The sequence below is a fragment of the Amblyomma mixtum genome, chromosome 8 (genome assembly GCF_055824585.1).
Source record: "Amblyomma mixtum isolate Tamu chromosome 8, ASM5582458v1, whole genome shotgun sequence".
Classification (NCBI taxonomy): domain Eukaryota; kingdom Metazoa; phylum Arthropoda; class Arachnida; order Ixodida; family Ixodidae; genus Amblyomma; species Amblyomma mixtum.
This window is the reverse complement of record NC_143019.1, coordinates 108,985,252-109,008,001: the sequence shown is the minus strand read 5'-3', so window position 1 is coordinate 109,008,001 and position 22,750 is coordinate 108,985,252. Positions and strand designations below refer to the sequence as shown.

Genomic DNA, 22,750 nt, shown 5'->3' with positions numbered 1-22,750 from the left:
ACAGCGCAGTTTCAACGTAGCCTTCATATCGGCTCCTCGCCTTACACAGCGACCACCGTGAGTACCAGAGTAACCGCAGCGCGGGCCGGAAAGAAAAGTTAACGTGGAAACAGCGCCAGAGAGTGACGCAATTTGATGGACGTCGCAGAGCGCTCTCCGCAGGCGCGCGATTACCTCCAGGCAGGCGAGCGACACCAACCGCGATTTCGAAATTATAAAAAGTGGTATTGCTATTGCCAACAGCCAGCTAGGAATTTATAATTGTAAATAGGTGCCTAACTCTAATAATTAAAAAGTTAACAGGCTTATTAGTTAACAGGGAAGAAAATTCATCTTCTTGACGTACGTTCCTCAAAAAATGCAGGAGCTAACTTCGAAACGTGGGCACACGAAAACCGCAGGATACCACCTTGTGTTTTTTTTTTTGTTTTCTTTTGTCCATGTTTCAAACTTACCACCTGTATCTTTACCAGACAAAATCATTTACTGATTTTATGGTGTCCACCAGCTCGGTTACTAACATGACGCAAAAGCCGAGTTGTTAACTCCTGAAAGCGATTCTAAAATTAGTGGCGGACTTCCCTTATACACTGGTGCATATCCGCCCTAGCAAAGTCCTGTCGGTTTCCTTCGAGGCCGATTGGTATTTCCTACCATCCTCATGGCACATCAACGTCATTACAATGAACCGGAGCAGCAGTAAAGAAAGGATGATTATGCTTGGTAGCTAGTAGCGCAAGAAAAGACTTAACCTTGTGGTGCATTACCCTTCGTCTTGCGCTATTACCTACCATGCATTTCAACCAACTCGCCGAACTTTCTGGTGTAATCAATGATAACGGTAACATTAAAGTTTAACGTATTTGGTCACCTTTCATCTTCCAGAGAGAAGAAGGAAAACAAAGCAGAAGAAAGAGAAGGATAAAAAAAACACACGGGCTCGTCCGGGATTTGAACCCGGGACCTCTCGCACCCTAAGCGGGAATCACACCCCTACACCAACGAGCCAGGCCGAAAGCCCGCCGCAGTGTGTTCCATCACTTGCACTGTACAGTGATTTTGACGGCTGCAATAGTAGCTGCAAACATCTGCTAACACAACAAGCTTTTAAGAGTTGCTGTTTCAGGTCTTCGGCTTAGGCACTTATTTTTTTACGTGAGAAATGAAAGGTCTCAGACAGGCCGGTGGCTAATAGTGTTCCGTGGTATGACAAAGAATTTTTTTTGAAAGTGAACCTGAGTATTCCGCTTTATAAAGAGCACATAATGGTTAAAGTTGCCATAATGTAACTTCCGGAACCATATGTACCGCTTTTAGGACAGCCGTGCAAGTATTTCGCGCAAGTTCGTATACGCGTAGTTCGCAGAACTTTCCTACCCCTTACATAGTATGTGCCGTAGCAGTGACGATATGTCTTCAGATGGCTGGCAATGGAGCGTCCACGTTTTCTTATTTCGTTTTTGGCAGCTTATGTAAAAGAAAATTGTCGGGCTCGTCCGGGATTTGAACCCGGGACCTCTCGCACCCGAAGCGAGAATCATACCCCTAGACCAACGAGCCGGCTTGAGAAGAGCGCTGCGACCGCTTCACCTGTTCGTGGTAACACTCTGGCCGTGACCGCGTCACCGTGTTGACATCGTTGAGAACAAGGAGAATTCATTAATCCATTCAGAATCAGGATCAGTTTATTGTAATAAGAAAGAAAATATAATATGGAGAAATTTATACATAAGGAGGTCCCGCAGTCAGTGACTGTACTGGACCTCCTTAAAGAGGCCTCGTTGTTAAGGCAAGAACATTGAGGCAACAACAAAATATGTATTTAAGTCTCCTCGCTAGTCTCCATGAATTACATCATGAGAAATAAGTATACATGGTAACTTTTGTTTTTAAGTTCGGATGTTTAAACTGTCGGCTGACGGTTGTGTGGACGATGCCTCCACCGTTGGACCTGGTTGATCTTATATGGCACACGCTGTCAGATCATGAAGAGCCGTTTAGCGATATCGCTCAAGAGAAAAGTATACAAGAGCTGTATTTTATTGGTACTTAACTATGTAGCAGAAATGTGGAGGCTAACGAAAAGGGTTCAGGTTAAGTTAAGGACTACGCCGCGAACTATGGAAAGAAAAGGGATAGGTGTAACATTAAGAGACCCGAAGCGGTCAGATGGGGTGAGGAAACAAACGCGGGGCATTAACTTTAATGAACAAAGCAGTGAGAAAATCAAGACGCACTAATGAGACATTAATTAGTGACATGAATGAGCAAAGCAAGAGAACAAGAAATGAAGTGCGTAAGTTTTACTGCGTTAATCTCTTAGGTTCAAATCGTTGTTTTTATATGATAATAGGACATTATGGCACTGTGCATTTATATTGTTGATTTCCCCCCTTCTGTTATCCCTGAATGATGTCATACCTCTGTAAATGGATGTGATTGATTCAAACCATAATGATATATTTTTTCCACTTGCAGACATCATGTAGAGCTGATAGTTAGTCTATAGTTGGCTCTTTGTAGTATGACTCCTACCGCTGCCGCAGCACTGTGCTTCAGTGAGCTAAGATAGCTTGCCTTCTAATCGGAGTCCCTTTTCTCGATGTGCTACACTGTTACACAAAGAGCTTTAAGTAAACATTTATTCATTCAAAAGCTGGAGCTCCAGCATAAATGCTTCTATTCGCCGTACCTGAATTTTTCATTCACTACGGCCTTACAATTCTCGCTAGTCTATCACTGACGGCGGCGAGACAGCGTTGCCATCTTAAGGAGTCGTTAAAGGCGCTTAAGCAAAGGCCGTATTACAAGAAGCCGTTTTGTTATCTCTCGTTTTGTCGGCAGTACCCAGATAACATTGTTGCGCGTGTTTCTTTAGCTTCTGTTAGCTGCTGATCCTGAAAATAACACTGATAAGACTGCGGTGGAAGACCTACGCCGCGGCAGCTGATATGTCGCAGATGTCAAACGAAACTGGCTGCTAGCGTCGCGCTTAGATAGGTGCCAAGACGTTACGGCGGGTATAGTCGAGCGCTGAGGAGTAACGGTAGTTGTGGCTTGTGCCAAAATGTTTGGCTGTGCTCGCTTTGCTTAAAAGACGACAAAAAGCGCAGTGGTCCACACGGAGTCCTGAATTGCTTCCTGAAGCATTATGCTGTGCCCATAAGCAAATATTCATGCCTTTTATATAAATAAACCTCAGAACAGTGCCTCCCTTTAGAACTAAAGATTGCAGAAATAGTATCAGTCTAAAAATCAGGTTATATCTATTGCCAGAAATTATAGCCCAATTTCTTTCACATATACTTGGTATTAAATATTGGAACATATAATTTGCATCCACTGGCTGAGACATGGTTACTAGGGCTAAAAAGCAGAACGGACCGCGAAAAGATACTGACGGGACAAATGCTAGACATTAACGCTAGATAGCCAGTGAATCAAAAGGACCAACTCGCCTGTCTTTCTTCTTTAATCATGATGTGATTTTAAATTTGCTAACAAAGCTCCGTGAGTTAAAATATATTCTTCATCCCCAAAAACATGGGTTCACGCAAAGTCTGTCTACCGTTACCCATTTTGTCAGGATTCCATATGATTTCGCAAAATCAATTAATAACCAAACGCAAATAAATGCAATTTGCCAAGACTTTTCAAAGGCTTGTGATTGTGTCTACCGTGCTGAAGTGCTACTCAATCTTAAACATGTATTAGGGGATGGGCCAACTGTCAATGGATCGGCAGTTATATATCGTACCGCCGCCATTTGTTCCGTTTGGTGCCCACAATCGCGAAATTGTGCCAGTCCTTTCTGCTGTGCCCCAAGGATCCGTTTTAACCCCTATCCTGTCCCTTTTATTCACAAACGACATAACTAGTTGGGTAGAAGCCAAAATTAAGATATTCGCAGACAACTTCGTCCTGCACAGAGAAGTACAAAACCAACGAGATGAATGAAGCCTTAACAATGATTTTTGCTTAATAACCCAATGGTGTAAAAGCTGGCAAATGGTCAATAGCCTTGAAAAAGCAGCTTCAGGTTCAATAACACAAGCGAAATTCAAATTACGTTTTTGGTATGGCTATAACGGTGCCAACCTTAACGCAGTCACTGAGTCTAATAACCATTTGGGCCTCGAATTATCACTAGGTCGACTGATGTAGAGCCCGTGGCAAACAAAGTGATGCGAAAGTAATGTTCCTAAAACGGCCGTGCATTACTCTGTGAAGGAAGCCCAGTTTTTGGCTTTCGTGCGATGATATCTCAATTATACATGCGTGGCGTAATTTCCGTTTATCTGAAGTAAAATAACTAAGATTGAAGCTGTGCGCCTTATCTCCAACAGATATAGCCGCACCGACTCGCCGAAGCAGATGCTCTTCGTGCCCTGTCTTCATACGCTAACCAGTTGTGCGATGCTTCACCGTCCAAATTTTTGTGTCTCATTCTGCCCAACAATCTTCAATAAAGTTTCACAACTACATTTTATTTACCACTTCCGGATAAACCCTTCATAGGAATCAGTTCGCACTGCAAGAATATTTTTCGCTACTAATGCATACAGTGTTTCGTTTCTTTTATTTTTAATAAGGCAGTAATTACTCATTGACATCCACCCAAGCGCAGCCATACGGCTACATAGGAAAGCTATACAGCTTTCTCAGAAACTTCGCAGTTAAAGAAAAATTTGTCCTGGTCCGGGGTTCGAACCCGGGACCACCATTTTTACCGCGAGCCCTGCTTGAATCGAACGCTTTACACCAGGAGGTGGTTGCCCAGCCCACCGTTGACATGTCTGTTGAAGTTGCTGGCAAATCTGCGCTATCGTGAACGAGTGAGTGATGCTATCATCATGGGTTTGTCATTCCTTTACTTGCCATGTAAATTTCGTAATATGTGAGAATGTGAATCTGTGAGACTGTGAATGATGCTATCATTTTTTCATCTTAATATGCTTGTCTATCTTTCTTGTTGTACACTATATGAAACTGAGAAAGATTTCTTATGTATTATCTTTCTGCCCAATTTGATGCTGTTAACATAGGTCCCTTATCTTTCAATACTTTTCAGTTACTCTTTTGTCCATTCATGTTGATGCCTGTATGACTGAACATTAGCAGGTCCTTCTAGCCCACTCCTGTAAAAATCTCTGAATGGATTGACAGTCTCACGAAATAAAGTAAATGATATTAAATATAATAATGTATTCGTTGAACTCTATTGCTAATTATTCGTGACGGCAGCGGTCAGCCTCTAAAATGCTGTTGAGCGCCACAGCTGTGCGAAACTAATTGTGGCCGCATTAGTTGCGCAAAAAGTAAAATAAGGGTATCTGTAATCAGTAACATTACCTCGAAAACTCTCGCGCGCGCGTGGCGATATTTTAAGACCTAATGAGGACAACGCCATCTAATTTTTCTTCTTGGGAAAAAAAGTTGATTCTATGGATCTTTTTTGGGTAAATTGATGTGTGTCCGTCCCGCAGCTCAAGATGCATTTAAAGCTGCGAAAATTGCAACTGAAAAAAAATGATAACACGTTATGCCTCGTTGCTGTCACGCGAACTTAAAGCACCACTGCTGGTGGTCGAGCTGCGCCTGGCCTCCAATCTGACAACTTCCATTCTCTCCTATGGTCTCCTCCATTACAGTCTCCCTGTCTGTCCTCCTACCTGACTCCATGCAGAAGCTCCTTGCCTCAGAGTGGCCAACACGGCTGCATGATCCCGCCGCAGTTTTACCCCAAACATGTGAAATTTTGTTAAGTGCGGAGTTTTCAATCTGGCTCGTTGATCGGATTCTACCTCCGGCCACCGAGCGTGACGGACGTGTGTATCATGGGCTCCCAAGGAGCGGATTCAGCGGCCCAGCCGGGCCGCGGTATCAGGAGTACGATCAAACCGAACGAGGACTACCAGCTGATTTTGCCGCATTTGCCAACAGGTTCGAGCGTTTTGCATACTGTTTTTTTGCATGGCGACGTCCAAGCCAGGCCATACCGTGTTGAAAACTTTCGTGACGCTCTTGAGCGTCTGTCATTGCTGCCGGAAGTGGTTGCCCTCGGGGCATACCAGATGAACCATGTTTGGGCCGTAACATTCTGCAATGAAGAAGGAAAAAACAAAATGCTACAGGCGGAGGCGTTCAACGTCAAGGACCACCGCTGCGTGGTCATTGACCCACGCAACCAGGGCGTCAGGCTGAAGCTGTTCTGGCTGCTACACGGCGTGCAAGATGACGAAGTGAAGGCAGCTCTGGCGGCTTTTGGAAAAGTGACCGACATAACTCGGGACAAGTAGAGGGTCAAAGGCTGCGTCGACAAGTCGTCTACTACGCGCTCAGTGACACTGAAGCTGAAGGTGGACTTACCGCACCAGTTGCGTGTTGGAGAGGACGTCGCACTCGTCCACGTTCCTGGCAGAGCTCCGCTCTGCCTCCGGTGCCGCGGCACCGGACACATACGTCGGGAGTGCCGTGTGCCACGATGCGGGCTCTGTCGTCGCTTCGGCCACGACGACGCCCAGTGCGTGCGAACATATGCTACCGTAGCCGGTCCTGGTCGTAGGGATACTACTGAGGAGCATATTATGGACGAAGTCGACGCGGTAGAGGCGACCCGTGAGAGCCGGGAAGACGCAGTACCGAAAAGCATAGCCTCAGAAAAAGCAACGCTTCCCACCGAACATGAGGCTGCCAAATCAGAAGAACCACCTGTGCCTGACACCAGAACTGAGGCGGACGCGGGAAAAGCAGATGATGCTGCGGTAGGTGCACCTGAGACGGTTTTGGAATCGACCGACGAGAAGGACATTGACACGGAGATGCCCGCGGCGTCAACTTTGCCAGCGAAGAGGACGCACGACGAAGCTGATGACAAGGCGACGAGCTACGACGGGACGGACCATGAGGAACCTCTTCCCAAAGCGCCTCCTGTTCGACGTGCGGCCTACAAGCCCAAGCCGAACATCCCTCCTGATCGTAGGACTTCGTCGGGTGTCCCTCCGCCTTAGCGGAGGTGCCTTGCAGGGTCTTCGTGTTGGTAACCCGGTCTTCGATCGGGTTCAGTGCTGACACCGCCGTACTTTGCAAACTGGAAAGATTTTTGATGAGGTGAGCTGCAAACCGATCTCACTTCGAGAGCGGCGAATCCCAACCATTTAGATGGCGTGTCAAATAACATCTTGCTTGCGTATTGCCACACTGAACGTGAGAGGTCTTTCTGCGCGAAGGAGGCAAAATCAGCTTAAGCGTCTCTTGTTCGAAAACGAAATCGATTTGTTGGCTATTCAAGAGACAAAAATTGAAAGCGAAGAGTTGACAGATGCGATGGCTGAAATTTACCGTGCACAGTTCAGTGTTTGCGTGTGCCATGCAACGGGAAAGTCGGGAGGCTGTCTGATTTTAACACGAAACTGCAAAGTCAGCGTGGAAACTGTATTTTCCTGTGAAAGTGGCCGGATTGTAGCATGCGATTTTTATTTCTCTGGGGTAGAGTGGAGAGCTGTGTGTGTATATGCACCTAATAGAATTCCCGAACGTGATGCCTTTTTTCGCTGTGTTCAACCTTTCCTGCTGACAGAAAAGCGTGTACTATTGCTTGGAGATTTTAACTGTGTGTGTAGACCTGAAGATAGAACAAGCAACAAAACCCTGCGGGACACGAGTGCCGAGCTGCTGTCTGAGATGATTAATGAAGCAGAATTGGAAGACATTGGCATTATAATGCAAGGTTCCGAACAAGCAGAGTACACGCATTTCCAAGGCGTTAGTCACGCAAGGCTGGACAGAATTTATGTTTCTTCTGAGGTTGTGCCCTTGTGTTCCCAGTACCAGACTGCGCACGTCAGCTTCAGTGATCATTCTTTAGTCGTGGTCACACTTGGGGAGAGGAAAAGGACTGTCAAGTTTAGTTGGGAATTATGGAAATTTAATGACACATTGTTGGAGGATGAGGAGTTTAGCAAGAAACTAAAAGACTCAGTCAAAAACTTGTTAGAAAAAGAGTCAGACTTTATACAAACATGGGAACAATTTAAATGCGACGTGAAAGTGGCCGCTATAGAAAGAGCATGTGTTTTAAAGCGTAAGGAAAAACAGCAAGAAAAAGAACTTCGTACCGAGCTTGATTTCATGCTCAGCATGGAAGGCGTCAAGCCGGGGTTGTACAGACAAGAAATAAGAGAGACCAAAACTAAGCTTGAACTAATAGATGAAACGAAATATCGAGGTGCTGTGATAAGGGCGCGCAGCGAAAGATTTTGGCTTGGGGAGACGCCCACCAAAAGGGCGCTCAGCGACGAAAAACAGTATGCAGTTTCGAAAGAGATAAAGGAAATTTGTTATCGCAATGACGTAACTTCCGAATCTGAGATGATTGAAAGGGCGTTTCTGGAATATTACCAAAACTTGTTCAGCCTTAAAACGCCTGATGTTGAACATTACAAAACTGCATTCCTGTCGCTAATGCCAAGAGTCGAGGATGACCTGGCGCAGGTACTTGAGGAGCCTATAACTGCAGCAGAAATCGAAGCTGCAATACAGCACCTGAGCTTAAACAAGTCGCCTGGGCCGGACGGCCTCGGTGCCGCACTCTACAAGGCTATGAAAACAGGAGCACAGACCTTTGGGCTAGTTGGTTCATAGCAGACACGTACAAGCGCTAAAAAAACACGGACAGAGAAGAGACTTGGACAACACGAGCGCTTCCTGTTGTCCAAGTCTCTTCTCTGTCCGTGTTTTTTTAGCGCTTGTACGTGTCTGCTATGAAAACAGAAATGGCAATAGCATTACAACGCGTAATAAGCGAGTGTTATGAAAGAAAGTTAACTCCGCCGTCTTTTCGAACTTCCCACGTGGTGTTGATCCCAAAATCGGACGACCCGAGTAGGTTGCAGTCAGTTGAGTGTTACCGCCCAATAAGCTTAACTAACGTAGACTACAAAATTTATATGAAAGTGCTAGCCGGACGACTCCAAACAGTAATTAAAACCCTTGTTGGCCCACACCAGACCTGTGGCATTAAAGACAGATCCATTTTTACTAACATACACGTAGCTAGGAGTGTCCTTGAATGCTGTGATGCAACGGAGGGTCGTGTCGCCATGATGCAACTGGACCTGCATAAGGCGTTTGATAAAGTTGTGCATGAAATTTTGTTCGTGCTTTTGGAACATGTGAATGTGGGATGTATCATCACTGATGGTGTGAAAATGGTTTATGATGGCTGTACATCAAGGTTCATAATTAATAACCGCCTGAGTAACAGTATTCCTGTCTTGTCGTCAGTGAGGCAGGGTTGCCCTCTTTCTCCACTGCTTTTTGCACTTTACATGGAGCCCTTTTGTTTAAAGCTGTTAACTACGCAAAACATTCGAGGTCACGCGTTTTGTCATACTGAAGTGAAGGTATTGGCATATGCAGATGATATAGCAGTGTTCTGCAGAGACCATGAAAGCGCGCAAGAAGTGGTGAGAGAAGCCGTAAATGTTTGTGATGCAAGTGGCTGTGCGATAAGCTGGCAGAAATGTTTTGGTTTTTGGCATGGAAAGTGGCAGGCCACGCCAGAAGTATTCTGTCGAATGAAGTGGGTAGACACGCCAGGAAAGTACCTCGGCGTGCCGCTAACCAACTACAGAGAAAGCAAAGAATATTGGGCCCATGAAACCGAAAGAGTCAAAGCTCAGACAAACAAATGGGGCGGTCACAACTTTTCCATGTTTGCAAGAGCTACAGTGTGCAACATGTTTTTAATAGCGAGGATTTTCTATGTTCTGCAAGCGTTAACTTTGCCAAGGACTTCAGTGCAAAGGTTGCACAGAGTGTTTGCAACGTTTATTTGGTCGTCAACATGGGAACGTACCAGCCGATGCAATCTGTTCCATAAGGTGCGGAACGGGGGGCTAGGATTATAAAATTTATTTCTGAGGCAGATAGTGACTAGATTCATTTTCTTGCGTCAAGATAATGATTTTCTGCGAACTATTATACAAGTGCGATTGTCAGAATCACTGCCTGATTATGTTGTGTCATCCATGTCTGCAGGTCGGAGTGGGTTAAGTGCTTTCTTGCAAGAAGTTGTTGCAGCAGTCCGTATTCTTCGGTCAAAATTTTCCGATGAGTATCTAGCCATTGTAACAAAGAAAAAGATGTACAAGGACCTGCTCGATGTGTTTCTGCCAGTGCCTGTTTATCGCAGTGCATATCTTTTGGGTCGCGAACGCGATGTGCTAAAAAGGGTCAAAAGAATGCCGGTGAAGCCTTCAGTGCGTTCTTTCTTTTTTCAATTGCATACTGGAACCCTCCCAGTGAAGCCATGGTTGCAGAGCAAAGGCCTTTTTGTACCTTGGTCAGTGGAATGTCTAATTTGCAAAAGAGTGGAAACTATAGAGCATATCCTTCTCGATTGTCATGACGCTGTCTTTCTTTGGGATGTCTTGAAACGCACCCTGAAAAAAAGAGTTACCTTTGACGCCTTTTGGAATACGCTTCCCACCATGTGCAGAACCAGGTGAAGTGCCCTGCGACCTGCTAATGTTGCTCTGCATGCATAGCCTATGGCGCACGCGAATGGATGTCAGGCATGAGCATGCTGTTGTGCATCCTGGACATGAGTATTTCATTGAAAGCATCATGTACACACAGGAAGTTTTCGAACAGCGAGCTCCACAACCTGAGTGGTTGCCTGTCCTCGACCAACTAAAATCAGTTAATCCATTTTATCATCGTGCACTAGCTAGAAACTGACCAGTGCTTTTATTGTCATGTCATTGTATTTTTGTGTTTCGTTTTTCCGGCCAAGTCGGTAATAAAGAAAAAAAAAGGCTCGTTGGTCTGGGGGTATGATTCTCGCTTCGGGTGCGAGAGGTCCCGGGTTCAAATCCCGGACGAGCCCGATAACTTTTTTTTCTGTCACTTTACATCTCAGCAACATGAAATCAAATAGACTTATTTTGATTTTTTGCATACTTTTATGTGTTGCTGGGCATACCAATCTAATCTCTTTCCTGCAATAAACTTCAATTACGAGTCAGCGCTTCTCATGTCTACTTCATGTCCTTTTCTTTCGGGGTGGCAAATTTAAATTGATACTGTACCAACCTATCCAGATCTCTCTTTTTCCGGAAATAGATATACCTATAAGCTTCACTTCCGGCCATCCGGAGTGGATAACGTCGCCGGAACGTCACCTCAGATGTAAAGGGTGCAAATGGTATGCGCACCATTTATGTCACTCAACGTTGTATTGCATACTTACTCTGCTCTCCTAAAAGCGGTACGCAAGAGGCGGTAGCTCCATCCAGTCGGCTGTTACAGGTACTAGCAAACATGTAGTATTTGAGTTCTAAACTAGACAGATTAAACAAAATTAAGAAACGGCAAAATAGTAACAGGCTTAGGCTGTGACAGGCAAACTTTGAGAGGAGGGGGCGGGGGGGGGGGGGGGAGCGGGAGGGGTTAGTTCTAGTTCACTGAAACAAAGTAACCAGCATTGTTAGAATCAGCAATGAAACACTCACTGTCGTCTTTCCAATTCGACTCGTTAGCCTAGGGGAGTGATCCTAGCTTCGGTTGCGAGAAGTGCCGGGCTCCAATTTGGAGAGCGTTTCTTCTTTTAGCTTGCAAAACCAACCGAGAAAAGTTATCTTATCTTGAAGGTTCATTACCGACCAGTCGAGAAACGGTGCCAGCGCAACGCCTGCGGGGGTAACAACCCTTCTTGAAAAAAAAGAAAATATCCTCCATAACTAGCGTAAAACACAAACATATAGCTACGTAAAAATCAACACCCGACACTTAACGACGTACGCGGTTGTTGCACAGATACATGACCACAACGAATAGTCGGAAAGAACACCCGATATGTCGACAGTCAGCATTACGTTAAGATCGGTCAGTAAATAAATGCACCTTCATTTAAGAAATACGTTTCATTGTCAGATGCTAAAGGTGTAATTCAAGGATGAACCCAACTTAGGACCACTTGTACCCCCTTTGTTGTTACTGCGGAAATCTACTGCTTAAAATTAAGCAGCACCAATACGTTTGCATGCGGGGCTCGTTGGTCCAGGGGTATGATTCTCGCTTAGGGTGCGAGAGGTCCCGGGTTCAAATCCCGGACGAGCCCGATTCTTTTTTTAAAGCCATAAATGTAAAACTTCTGGTCACCCATAAGCTCATCAGCTCACCCAATTTCCAAAGCGCCCTCTCCTTTCACTTATAAATCTCTCTTGTTACTCTCCCTTTATACAAATGCTTACCTGCTGCTGTGTCTCCAACCTCTTCCTTTTTTTTTCTCGTTCTTTCATTTTCTCCTTCATCTCTCCGCTTGCAGTGTAGTTCAGGCGTCTCACCTAAAGCTCAAAAATTGATTAAGTTTTCCTTTTCTCACAGACAGTTTATTCTTAATTATGACACCATTGTGGATGGCTGCTTTGTCCCACCACTCACTGCGGCAGCACCAACAGTGGTTTTGGCAACCTGCAGAAAGCGCGTTCTGCCCAATAAAAACTCTCAAATCAAAAATTTCATCTTGTCTTCAATCCGCTCAAAGCTACTAATTCAGAAATTCGGAGTAGGGACTTCTGCGCAAGTTTGTCGAAAGTCGCAAATAAAGAATTATTGAGTGCACACTCAAGGCTCCATAATTTGCTGAACTTCATGAGAGTAAGGGTAAACATTCCCTTTTTTCTACCTATCCTCCTTCAATTCCTTAATAGCTTCCTTCACTGACATACAATCCATGTCCCGCCTTTGCTAAGTGCCTATAACAGCTACACAGCGCCTAAGAGGTGTTTCACAGCTTTAAGCAGCATCTTACACACGCGTATCCCACTTCAAGTCTTGTTATAGCCTCGACAGCGTGCCGAAAAAATAAACCTTTTTTCACTTTCCACTTTCGGGATCCAGAGGCAGAATTCCGAGAACTGGTCGATAAATATGTTGCGATCGCTTCCATTTTCGCAGTTTGTGTGATCTGGATTGTTTTCGTCTGGAAGCAATTTTCAAACTGCCCTTGAAAGTTTTGACTGATGTCATTATGTAAAAAAGGTAATTAAAAGTTTGCTTATTAATTTCGGTAACTTGCTTTTTGCAGAGCATTGTCCCAGCCCAACAGACACCTAGTAAAGGCATGCATTATCTGTCTAACTATCGGGCGATTTTCATTAAAACCACATTTAAAAAAAATGCAACACAATATACTCATTTCCCATGCTCAATTTCTTATCAACTAACGTACAGTTATACATCCGGAATCTTCATATCAAAGCGTTGCTTATTCTAAATTTGCGTTCCTAACTAAGCCGCAAGAACGTAAATGAGTATTTCCTGTCAGTCAAGAAATTATGCAAAAACTTCTTGCTCACAGCATGGTCCATGCGGCGACAGGCAACGTCCCAGCAACGTCTGCAGATGATCAGCAAAACGTAAGCGGCAAAGCCTTGCAAAACAAAATACGTACAAAGCTTTTATGCAACGTATGCAATATTGCGTGGCATATCATTGCAGCGTTGCCCTAAACATGGCAGTAGCAAACTCGTTTGTCGATCTAAAAAATTGGCAGTGGCTTAGCTCAGGTTAAGCCTGGATATACAAGCGAAAAGCTGTAGTTATGCTTTGTTTGACGTCATGGCTGTCGCAGTTCGCGCACAATGTACTGCACAATAACGATGTAGGCAAGCACGTTATATAGCCCTCCTTGCACATGCGTAGTAACTGTGGTAAACACGCGGCTGCAACAAAAGGTCAAACGGTGGCGAGGAGGCGAGCGCGCAGTAGTAGCGGCGGTGAGGAGGCGGCGAACATGCGCAGTAGCGCGCGGCTGCGGCGAAAGCTCAGGCGGCGGAGTCGGCGCGGCGGCGGCTGCGCCACCTGCGCCTCACGTGACGTCTTTCGGTTTTGCGCATGCGCAGCTGTGGCGAATCTTGGCTCAAACGGCTCACGCGAAGCGCGGCTGTGATGCGGGTAGTGAAGCTTTTCGCTTCAAAGCTTTCTTTTCAGCAAAACTATAGTATTTGATCCAAATAGCGTAAACCTCACAATGTTTTCCGTTTCTTCATTTCCGTTTCATTTTTGCCAGGACCGCCATCACGTCATGGAGCTGGAACGGTTGATCCCGCTCAACGTTCTCAGAGCCTGTATAAGAGTACGCCGACCCGCTGGAGTCCTGGGTGGTGCACAAGTACTGGTCACGTGTTCACGTGTTCTGGCCGCGTGTTCTGGCTTGACATTTGCCGCGCGGCCGTATTGCATCGGGCCACCCAGTTGGAGTCGGCGAGTTCGGCCGCATATTCAGCCGCTCGTTGAGTGAGCTCGGCAATGCGAGCTTTAATTTTCCGGTTGTGCTTTTGCCGGCGCCACCGACGGGCAAGGCAATGCCGGGCTTCCCAGAGGTGGATCAGGTGGTTTTCCACATCCGAGACCGCCTCTGAGAGCTGAATTTGAGTTTCGTTTCGGAGGAGCGAAGGCCAGAGACCAATTGTTGTGACCAAGACTGGTAACCTTGCTCATGGATGGGTGTGGAAGTGTTATAACTATGCCTGAACTTGGTTCAATCTGGGAGTCGGGCTTGCGTTGTTGGTCGCACGAAAGGATGGGTCCTAATCGTAGTGTTCAGGAGTCAGTGGTCGCTGCCGAGGGTTCTCTCGGTGTTGACCCGCTCTGCATATTGAATGTTGCGGGCGAAGGTCAAGTCCGGACATGTATCCCTAGTCACGGAGTTGCCTATACGAGCTGGGTGGACGGGGTCACTGTGAAGACTGAGGCCTAGCGTTGGCGCAAGCTCCGCCAACTTGCGTCCCCGCTTCTCTTCACGGCAGTAACCCCACAACCGAGCGGGAGCGTTTAAATCACTCACAACCAGGGGGGGGGGGGGGTCCTCATCCGCAACTCTCAGCGCGCGGCTAAAGAGGTCCGCGAATGATACATTCGGTTTCGGATTGCAGTGTACACTGATTATGTGTAGCGATGGGTCCTGCTTGCGGAGTGGGTGGAGGGTCACCATTACATAGGAGTATAAAAGTTGCATGTGTAAGTCGACCTGGTTGGCTGTAAAATTCCTATGGACGCATCGACAAGACTCAATCTGGCTTGGGGAAGTGCCACTCCCCATCGACTGGTGCTGGAATTTAAGTTAGTGGTTCTAGCGAAAGCACGCTAAAGTGTGTAGCAACCAGAATGGTTAAGCTCGCTGTAAAACGCTCAATGACGTCTTTCCAACTCGGCTCGTTAGCCTAGGGGTGTGATCGTCGCTTTGGTTGCGAGAAGTGCTGAACGCAAATTTCGAAAGAGCCTGGAGCCTTCTATTTTATATTATTTTTTAAAAACATCCTAGAATAGTAATCTTATCTTGAAGGCTCTCTTACGGCCAGTAGAGACATGGCGTCAGCACAGCGCCTGCGGTGATAACAAACTACCTAGAAATAGAAAATATCCCCAACTACTAGAGCAAAACACAAGCCTCTTGCTACGTGTGCATTAAATAGATATCCGACGAACTACGTAGTCAATGCACCGAGTAATCACGACTACTCAGCAATAAAATCCCGCCTGTCGACAGTGTCCTGAGCAAAGTTGCAGGTTTTCAAGTTTTATTTCATTTCTTTCTAAAGCTACAGAGAAAATGAAGAGTGGCCGACAGAGGTTACTGCCCCAGATAGCAAGATTCATCATTCAGTGTACACTAGTCACAAAAATAATGGGTACGAGGATAACATACATAGACATACATTTATGGTCGAACCAAGAATCAGCTGATATTGCACATTAATATAAGAAATGCAAAAATAGTAAATATTTACTATGAACTTTATGTACCTACACAATATACAGAATAATATAAGGTGGTAATCTTGACTTGCCAGAACCGATAAAAGATAGACAGATAACAGGCTGGTATTATGACAATAAAATAGGTTTGCTTAGCGAATAAGTTTTAATAAATCTTTTAAACATGGGTTGTTCGAACCTCGCGCTCTGCGGTATTTAGCAAGTAAGGGAGCTGGAAGTTGAGGCTCTGTCTTCTATAGTTCGTCCTGGTGAAGGGGTATTCTTCTTCTTCGTTTGCGCATTGTGTACTTTAGATTTATGATCTGTTGTACTGTTGTGGAACTTATTCTTATTAAGATGTAATAACTTGCAGCAGTATATTGAAGTGGCAGGAAACATCGCGTGCTTAATAGAGAGCTTGTCTGCTGGAAGTTCGCGTAGTTTTCCTTGATAATTTTCTAACATTCTTAAAATCGTATTTTGCAACACCAGTAATTTGTCGTAGTTTTGCGTTTTAATTGTTCCCCACACTAGAACACAATATGATAACTTGGAGAAGAAAAGTGCATAATGCAATGTTTGTGTTAACCATGACGAAATAAGTTTACTTATCCTGTGTATACAGTCCGCCCTTTTTCCTAATTCTGTAGGTATTTTATTTACATTCGTGTACCAGGACATAATTTTGGAACCATTCTCCCAAGAAATCTTCAGCTGCGACGTCCTGTAATCCTGTTGTGACACAGTATGGCAATATCAGCACTATGTGGATTGTTGATGGGTTTAAATGTAACATATTTTGTTTTACTGACATTTAATTCTAACTTATTTATGCGCAACCATTAGGAAACGTTATTTAGGTAATAATTAATTGATTTCTCTAAATGAGGTAGAGATGCATTTGAATAGAACAGGTCTGTGTCATCTGCATACATAACTCTTTGTGGTGAATCAAAACACATCAATACACTTTCAAAATTGAAAAAAATGCCTTTGAGCACGCAAATGGCCGTAATATTCTCAATTCTCGGTGGACACCTTCGAGAATAACATTTCAGTTCCGAATTTTCGGCGTGGAATTCAATGGTGAATTCAGTCAGACCTGTTTATTGTCTAGGTCTTGATAATATGAAAATCGGCCACTGAATACTCAGCAGCAGCAACGCGCAGCATTACCTGTATAGCCTCTCGAGAAAACAGATGACCCAGGCTCTCACTGAGTCTTTGTTCCCTACACCATTGTATCGGCAGCCTTATCTGGGGTCTTTGGACATCAGTGTTCTAAAGCGTGTTAGGCGGATGTGTATTCAGGCAGCCGCTAAAACGTTCTTTTTCAAACTACACACAGCGACGCTGCCTGTCAAGACATTTCTTAATGACAAGGGGATGTTTGTACCTTGGAATGTGAATTGCCGTCTGTGTAACGTGCCTGAGACAATTGATCATTGTTTTATCCTGTGCCGTGATGCCATGTTTTTTTGGGACATACTACAACGAATTCTCAAGAAGGACATTGAAATTACACCGTACACTAGTAGATTTCTGCCTGTTGACAAAAACTCTGTTGTGCCTTATGATCTGTTTATGTTGATGGGACTATTCAGTCTTTGGAAAAGCCGTATGATGGACAGACATGCCGAGCCACCAAGATCGTCCAAATCTGTGTTTCGAGAACAGTGTGCTTTGGTGAGGAGTGTATATGCTGCACGCGAAGAACCTCCAAGCTGGCTGCCGTGCCTAGATGCATGTGTGTGCCTCCCTGGATTTTGATGTTTTTATGGGGCTGCAGTGCTGAGTTAGGGCAATGGCGGGCTCCTATTAATCAGCCCGGCAACTTGAGACGCGATCCAGTCTGATTGAAGTTTTCCTCCTTTCTACGGATGTTCTTCCATGCAATAAAGAAAAAAAAGCGGCTCGTTGGTCTAGGGGTATGATTCTCGCTTAGGGTGCGAGAGGTCCCGGGTTCAAATCCAGGACGAGCCCGACATTTTTTTTATTTTACGCGAGCTGTTAAAAAAACCTAACCATTAACCCAAAGCGGTATCTACGTTGTCAGCCATAGGGAGCAGATAAAATGACCGCTACGTCACTTCCGATGTACAGTGACGGCTTCAACGTTACCTCCACGAGACGACGCGGCCAAGACAGTGCCGACCAAGACAGTGTGCGTGTAGTTGCAGAAGAAGCTGCGGAGTTCTGCAGGGTAACTGGGAGCGCAATAAATTGGTCAAAATGTCTAGGTTTATGGCATGGAGACTGGGAACACACGCCAGAACACTTCTGCAACATGCAGTGGACGAAAACCCCTGGCAAGTACTTGGGTGTGCCGCTGAATAACTACCGGGAATACCAAAGAATATTGGGACGAGAAAACACAGCGTGTCAAGTCCCAGACCAGCAAATGGGGAGGACACAATTTTTCTCTTTTTTCGCGAGCCGCAGTCTGTAATGTATTCCTGGTGGCTAAAATATTTTGTTCTGCAAGCGCTGTCGATGCCAAGAGTGTCTGTGCAGAAAGTGCACAGAGTGTTTGCGACGTTCATATGGGCGTCTACATGGGAGCGTACAAGCCGCTGCACCCTGTTTCATGCCGTGAGGAACGGGGGGCTTGGGCTATTGCATTTATTTTTGAAGCAAATTGTGACCAGATTTTTCTTCGTGCGCGAACAAAGTGACATTTTTCATAGAACTGTAATCCAAGTGCGATTAAGTCATTTGCTGCCTGAGTCTATAGTGTCTACAGTTTCAAGACCAAGCGCGTTAAGCGCCTTTTTGCGTGAAGTTGTGGCGTCTTTTCGTATCCTCCAGGCGAGGTTTTCGAATGAGTATTTAGCTTCAGTTACACGGAAGAAGTTGCATAAGGATCTCGTCCAAGTGTCTTTGTCGGTACTTGCGTATCGTGCTGTGTATAATTTGGGTCCTGAGCGCGATGTTTTAAAAAGGGCCAAAGAATGCCTCTCCGAGCTGCGGCCAAGACGTTTTTTATTTAGCTTCATACCGGCACGCTACCAGTCAAGCCATGGCTGCAAAGCAAAGGGCTATTTGTGCCTTGGAATGTTAACTGCCTTATCTGTAAAACACCGGAAACCATAGAACACATATTCCTTGATTGCCATGACGCAGTGTTCTTGTGGGACATCCTTCAGCGAACTTTGAAAAAGGAACTGCCGATAACACCATTCGGGATTCGCTTCTTGCTGTGCGCCGAACCTGAGGGCGTGCCTTGGGACATGGTAATGCTGGTATGTATGCACAGCATTTGGAAAACACGAATGGATGTAAGACACGAACACATTATTGTACGCTCAGCTCTCCTGTACTTTTTGGAAGCTGTGAAGTATTTACGTGATGTCTTCCGAGCACAGAATGACCCCCCAGAATCGTTGCCTGTCTTGGAGCATCTGGCTTCATTGAGACTCTTTTAACCATCATGCACTGGACAAAATAACTAGTGCTTTTAGCAACCTGAAGTTCTATTATTGTGTTCTGGTTGTTTTTGCCAAACCGGTAATAAAGAAAAAAACGGCTCGTTGGTCTACGGGATGATTCTCGCTTAGGATGCGAGATGTCCCGGGTTCAAGTCCCGGACGAGCCCGATTACTTTTTTTTTTGCATGAGCTGTTAAAAGAACCAAATAACCCAACGTGGTATCTATACGTTTCCAGCAATTAGGAGTAGACGAAGTGAACGCTACGTCACTTCCGATGTAAGCTGCCGGCTGCAACGTTACCTCGATGAGATGAGGAGGCCGCCTTGCTTTTCCCACATGGCTCGTTGGTCTAGGGGTGTGATTCTCGCTTAGGGTGCGAGAGGTCCCGGGTTCAAGTCCCGGACGAGCCCGATTATTTTTTTTTTTTGCATGAGCTGTTAAAAGAACCAAATAACCCAACGTGGTATCTATACGTTTCCAGCAATTAGGAGTAGACGAAGTGAACGCTACGTCACTTCCGATGTAAGCTGCCCGCTGCAACGTTACCTCGATGAGATGAGGAGGCCACCGTGATTTTCGCACCTGGCTCGTTGGTCTAGGGGATTCTGCTTCCGGCCGCGCTAGCGAACGTGCGCGTTATCATGAGCTCCGTCGGAGCGGTGTCAGCGGCCCAGCAGGGCCGCGGTAACAGGTTTTTTGCTGAAGAAAGCCAGGATTATCAAGTTGTTCTACCGCCACTGCCAACAGGTGCGTCTGTTATGAATACTGTTTTTCTTCACGGGGATTTGAAAGCCAGGCCTTACCGGGTGGAAGACTTTCGGGACATGTTAGTTCATCTGGGAGTGCTCCCTGAAGTGATAGCTCTGGGGGCGTTCCAGATGAACCACGTTTGGGCCGTCACTTTTAAAAGTGCCGAAGCTGCTAAGAAGATGGTGCAAACCAGCGAAGTAAAGGTGAAAGAGAAACGGTGTCTTGTTGTCGACCCTGAAAACCAAGAAGTACGTGTCAAGCTTTACTGAGTGCTACATAACGTAGCGGAAGGAGTGCGCTCTGCGCTGGCACCGTACGGAAAGGTGACTGATGTCTGCAAGGAACGCTGGCGAGTACAAGGAATTGCAGACAAAGGCTCGTCTACGCGCACGGTTGGCCTGAAGCTCAAGCCTGGTGTGACGATAGAAGATCTGCCCCATCAGCTGCGAGTCGCAGGAATCATGGCTCTTCTCGTCGTTCCTGGACGGCCTCCGCTGTGCTTGAGGTGCCATGCTACGGGTCATATTAGGCGTGACTGCCGAGTGCCACGTTGTACCAAGTGTCGGCGATATGGCCATGATGAAAGCACATGCGTGCGTACCTACGCAAACGTGGCAGGCCGGAAAGCAAACGAGGAACTGTCGACAGAGCATCTAATGGATGAGGCAGACGTGGCAGAAACTACGCCTGAGGCAGATACCTCGCTAACTCTTGGCTAAGGTAGGGCTGCACATGCGCACGAAGTGGATGCAGCTTCAAATGAGAAAGTGAATACCAACGCTTCGACCGATACCAAAGAGGCTCTGCTGACGAGTGACCCAATGAACAGAGGCAGTGCACCGTGTGAAGAGGTCGTGGGAGTGCCTGAACTAACAGACGTGACCATGACTAATGCCAGCAGTCTTGCGTCAAAACGACTGCATGAAGACGACAAAGACAGGCACAAGCCCAGCCAGACTGCAACCGATGAGCCGCCTGTGAAGACCACGCCCACTCGAAGGCCAACCCTGAAGCGCAAACCGCCCGAGCGGAAACCGCTGGCACCGCCGGCGACGTGACGTGGCGTCTTTTTTTCCAGCCGGACAGTGGCAACACCGGAACCGACCAGAAAGACAGTGCGTCGAGGCCACAACGGCGAACTCGAAGTGTCAACCAAAATGGCTCGAGCGGGTGGAATATGCTCTAAAAATGTGAGTGTTTGGCTGTCTCGTGATAATCAAAGTGCTACCATGCGATTCGTCTGTGGAAATTCAAACGGCAAAGAAATGGCAGTAACTCTCCAAACACCTCTGTATGTAGGCACGCTTAACGTGCGAGGCTTGTCGGCGCGCAGAAAACAATATCAGCTGAGTCGGCTTTTTATGGAGAATGATTTGGATGTAACTGCCACACAGGAAAGAAATATTGAAAGCGAGGAAGGAACGAACCGCATGGTTGAACCGTTCAGGACGTATTATAATGTGTGTGTTTCCCATGCAATTGGCACAGCCGGTGGTTGTGCTCTGTTTCTGAAGCATATCAGAGAAATAACTGTTGATAGTGTGTACGCGTGCCCTTCTGGAAGGCTCATTGTATGTGACATAACGCTGCATGCCCAGAAGTTTCATATAGTTGACGTATACGCTCCAAATGCAGCAAACGAGCGCAGAGTGTTTTTTGAAAGTGTTCAGTGCTATCTGAACTGTCACAGGGTCATTATAATGATGAGAGACTTCAACTGCGTATGCAGAGTTGAAGATAGAATGACAGATTTACCGGTACGAGACGCGAGTGTATCCGTGCTGAATTCGCCAACGGAAGACTACCTATTACAAGATGTAGGGTGTTTTCTGTCAAACGGTACAGTGCCTCGCTTTACGCACTACCAGCGAAACAGTCATGCTAGACTAGATCGAATATATGTTTCGGCCGGTCTGGCATCTCACTGCACAAAATATGACGTCAAAAACGTTTATTTTAGTGACCATAGCTTGGTTACGTGTGCGCTAGGACCAAGGAAACCAGCCACGTTCAGCTGGGAGCTGTGGAAATGCAACGCTAAGATCCTCGATGATGAACAGTATGTGAAGGAAATAAAAGAAGGAATTGGAGATCTACTAGCGAGTGAACCGCAGTGTTATGTTCAAGCATGGGAATATGTTAAGCAAAATGCAAAAATAGCAGCCATTGAAAGAGCCAGTGAGCTGCGGAGAATACGGAAAAAAGAAGAAACTGCACTGCAAAGTCAGCTTGACTTTTATTTAAGTGTAGAAGCCATTGATCCGGGTAGGTTTGCGAAAGAAATAAAACAAGTTAAAAGCAAACTAGAAATAATTGATACAGACAGATACAAAGGAGCTGTAGTACGCGCACGGGCGGAAAGGCTATACGAGGTCTGTTAGAAAAGTATCCGACCTTTGGCCGTAGAAAAAAAAAGGCGGGAGCCGGACGTTAATCTGATTTAATTAGGGAAATGGGCCGCGCAAGGCAATAAATCGATGTTTCTAAGAATGCTGGGAACGTGTAGATCGAGTTCCGGCGGGAAAATGACGAGTTCAGTTTCCTCTTCAGTGCACCTTTAAATGCCGCCTGCCAGGGTGGCAAGGTGGGTGGGGCCTCTTTTGATAGTAGTCTGGATTATATCTGAATTTCATCTCAAAGTTTAGCGCGCGTGGAGTCAGCAAGTTCAATGCATTCAGAAAGAGCGTTTATTGTTACAGTATGAATAAAATATATTTCAAATAAGTATTATTTGCGTCACGTTTGCAGGAGGACAGAAATGACATATCTATATGTCCATGGTAGAGAGAGGGTGCGGTAGATGGT

General features: G+C 45.8%; 5 non-coding genes and 1 pseudogene across 5 annotated transcripts; 5 read left to right on the top strand and 1 right to left on the bottom strand.

Annotated features, from left to right (window-relative positions):
- Positions 1–1,488: 1,488 nt before the first annotated feature.
- Positions 1,489–1,560, bottom strand: TRNAP-CGG (transfer RNA proline (anticodon CGG)). Its single transcript has one exon. It is a non-coding gene; the product is annotated as a tRNA-Pro (tRNA).
- Positions 1,561–10,819: 9,259 nt separating this feature from the next.
- On the top strand, positions 10,820–10,891 carry TRNAP-CGG (transfer RNA proline (anticodon CGG)). The gene has a single exon. It is a non-coding gene; the product is annotated as a tRNA-Pro (tRNA).
- A 1,161-nt stretch (positions 10,892–12,052) lies between these two features.
- TRNAP-AGG (transfer RNA proline (anticodon AGG)) lies at positions 12,053–12,124 on the top strand. The gene has a single exon. It is a non-coding gene; the product is annotated as a tRNA-Pro (tRNA).
- A 5,552-nt stretch (positions 12,125–17,676) lies between these two features.
- Positions 17,677–17,748, top strand: TRNAP-AGG (transfer RNA proline (anticodon AGG)). Its single transcript has one exon. It is a non-coding gene; the product is annotated as a tRNA-Pro (tRNA).
- Positions 17,749–19,533: 1,785 nt separating this feature from the next.
- Positions 19,534–19,605, top strand: TRNAP-AGG (transfer RNA proline (anticodon AGG)). The gene has a single exon. It is a non-coding gene; the product is annotated as a tRNA-Pro (tRNA).
- A 231-nt stretch (positions 19,606–19,836) lies between these two features.
- Positions 19,837–20,664, top strand: LOC149333862 (uncharacterized; annotated as a pseudogene).
- Positions 20,665–22,750: the final 2,086 nt, after the last annotated feature.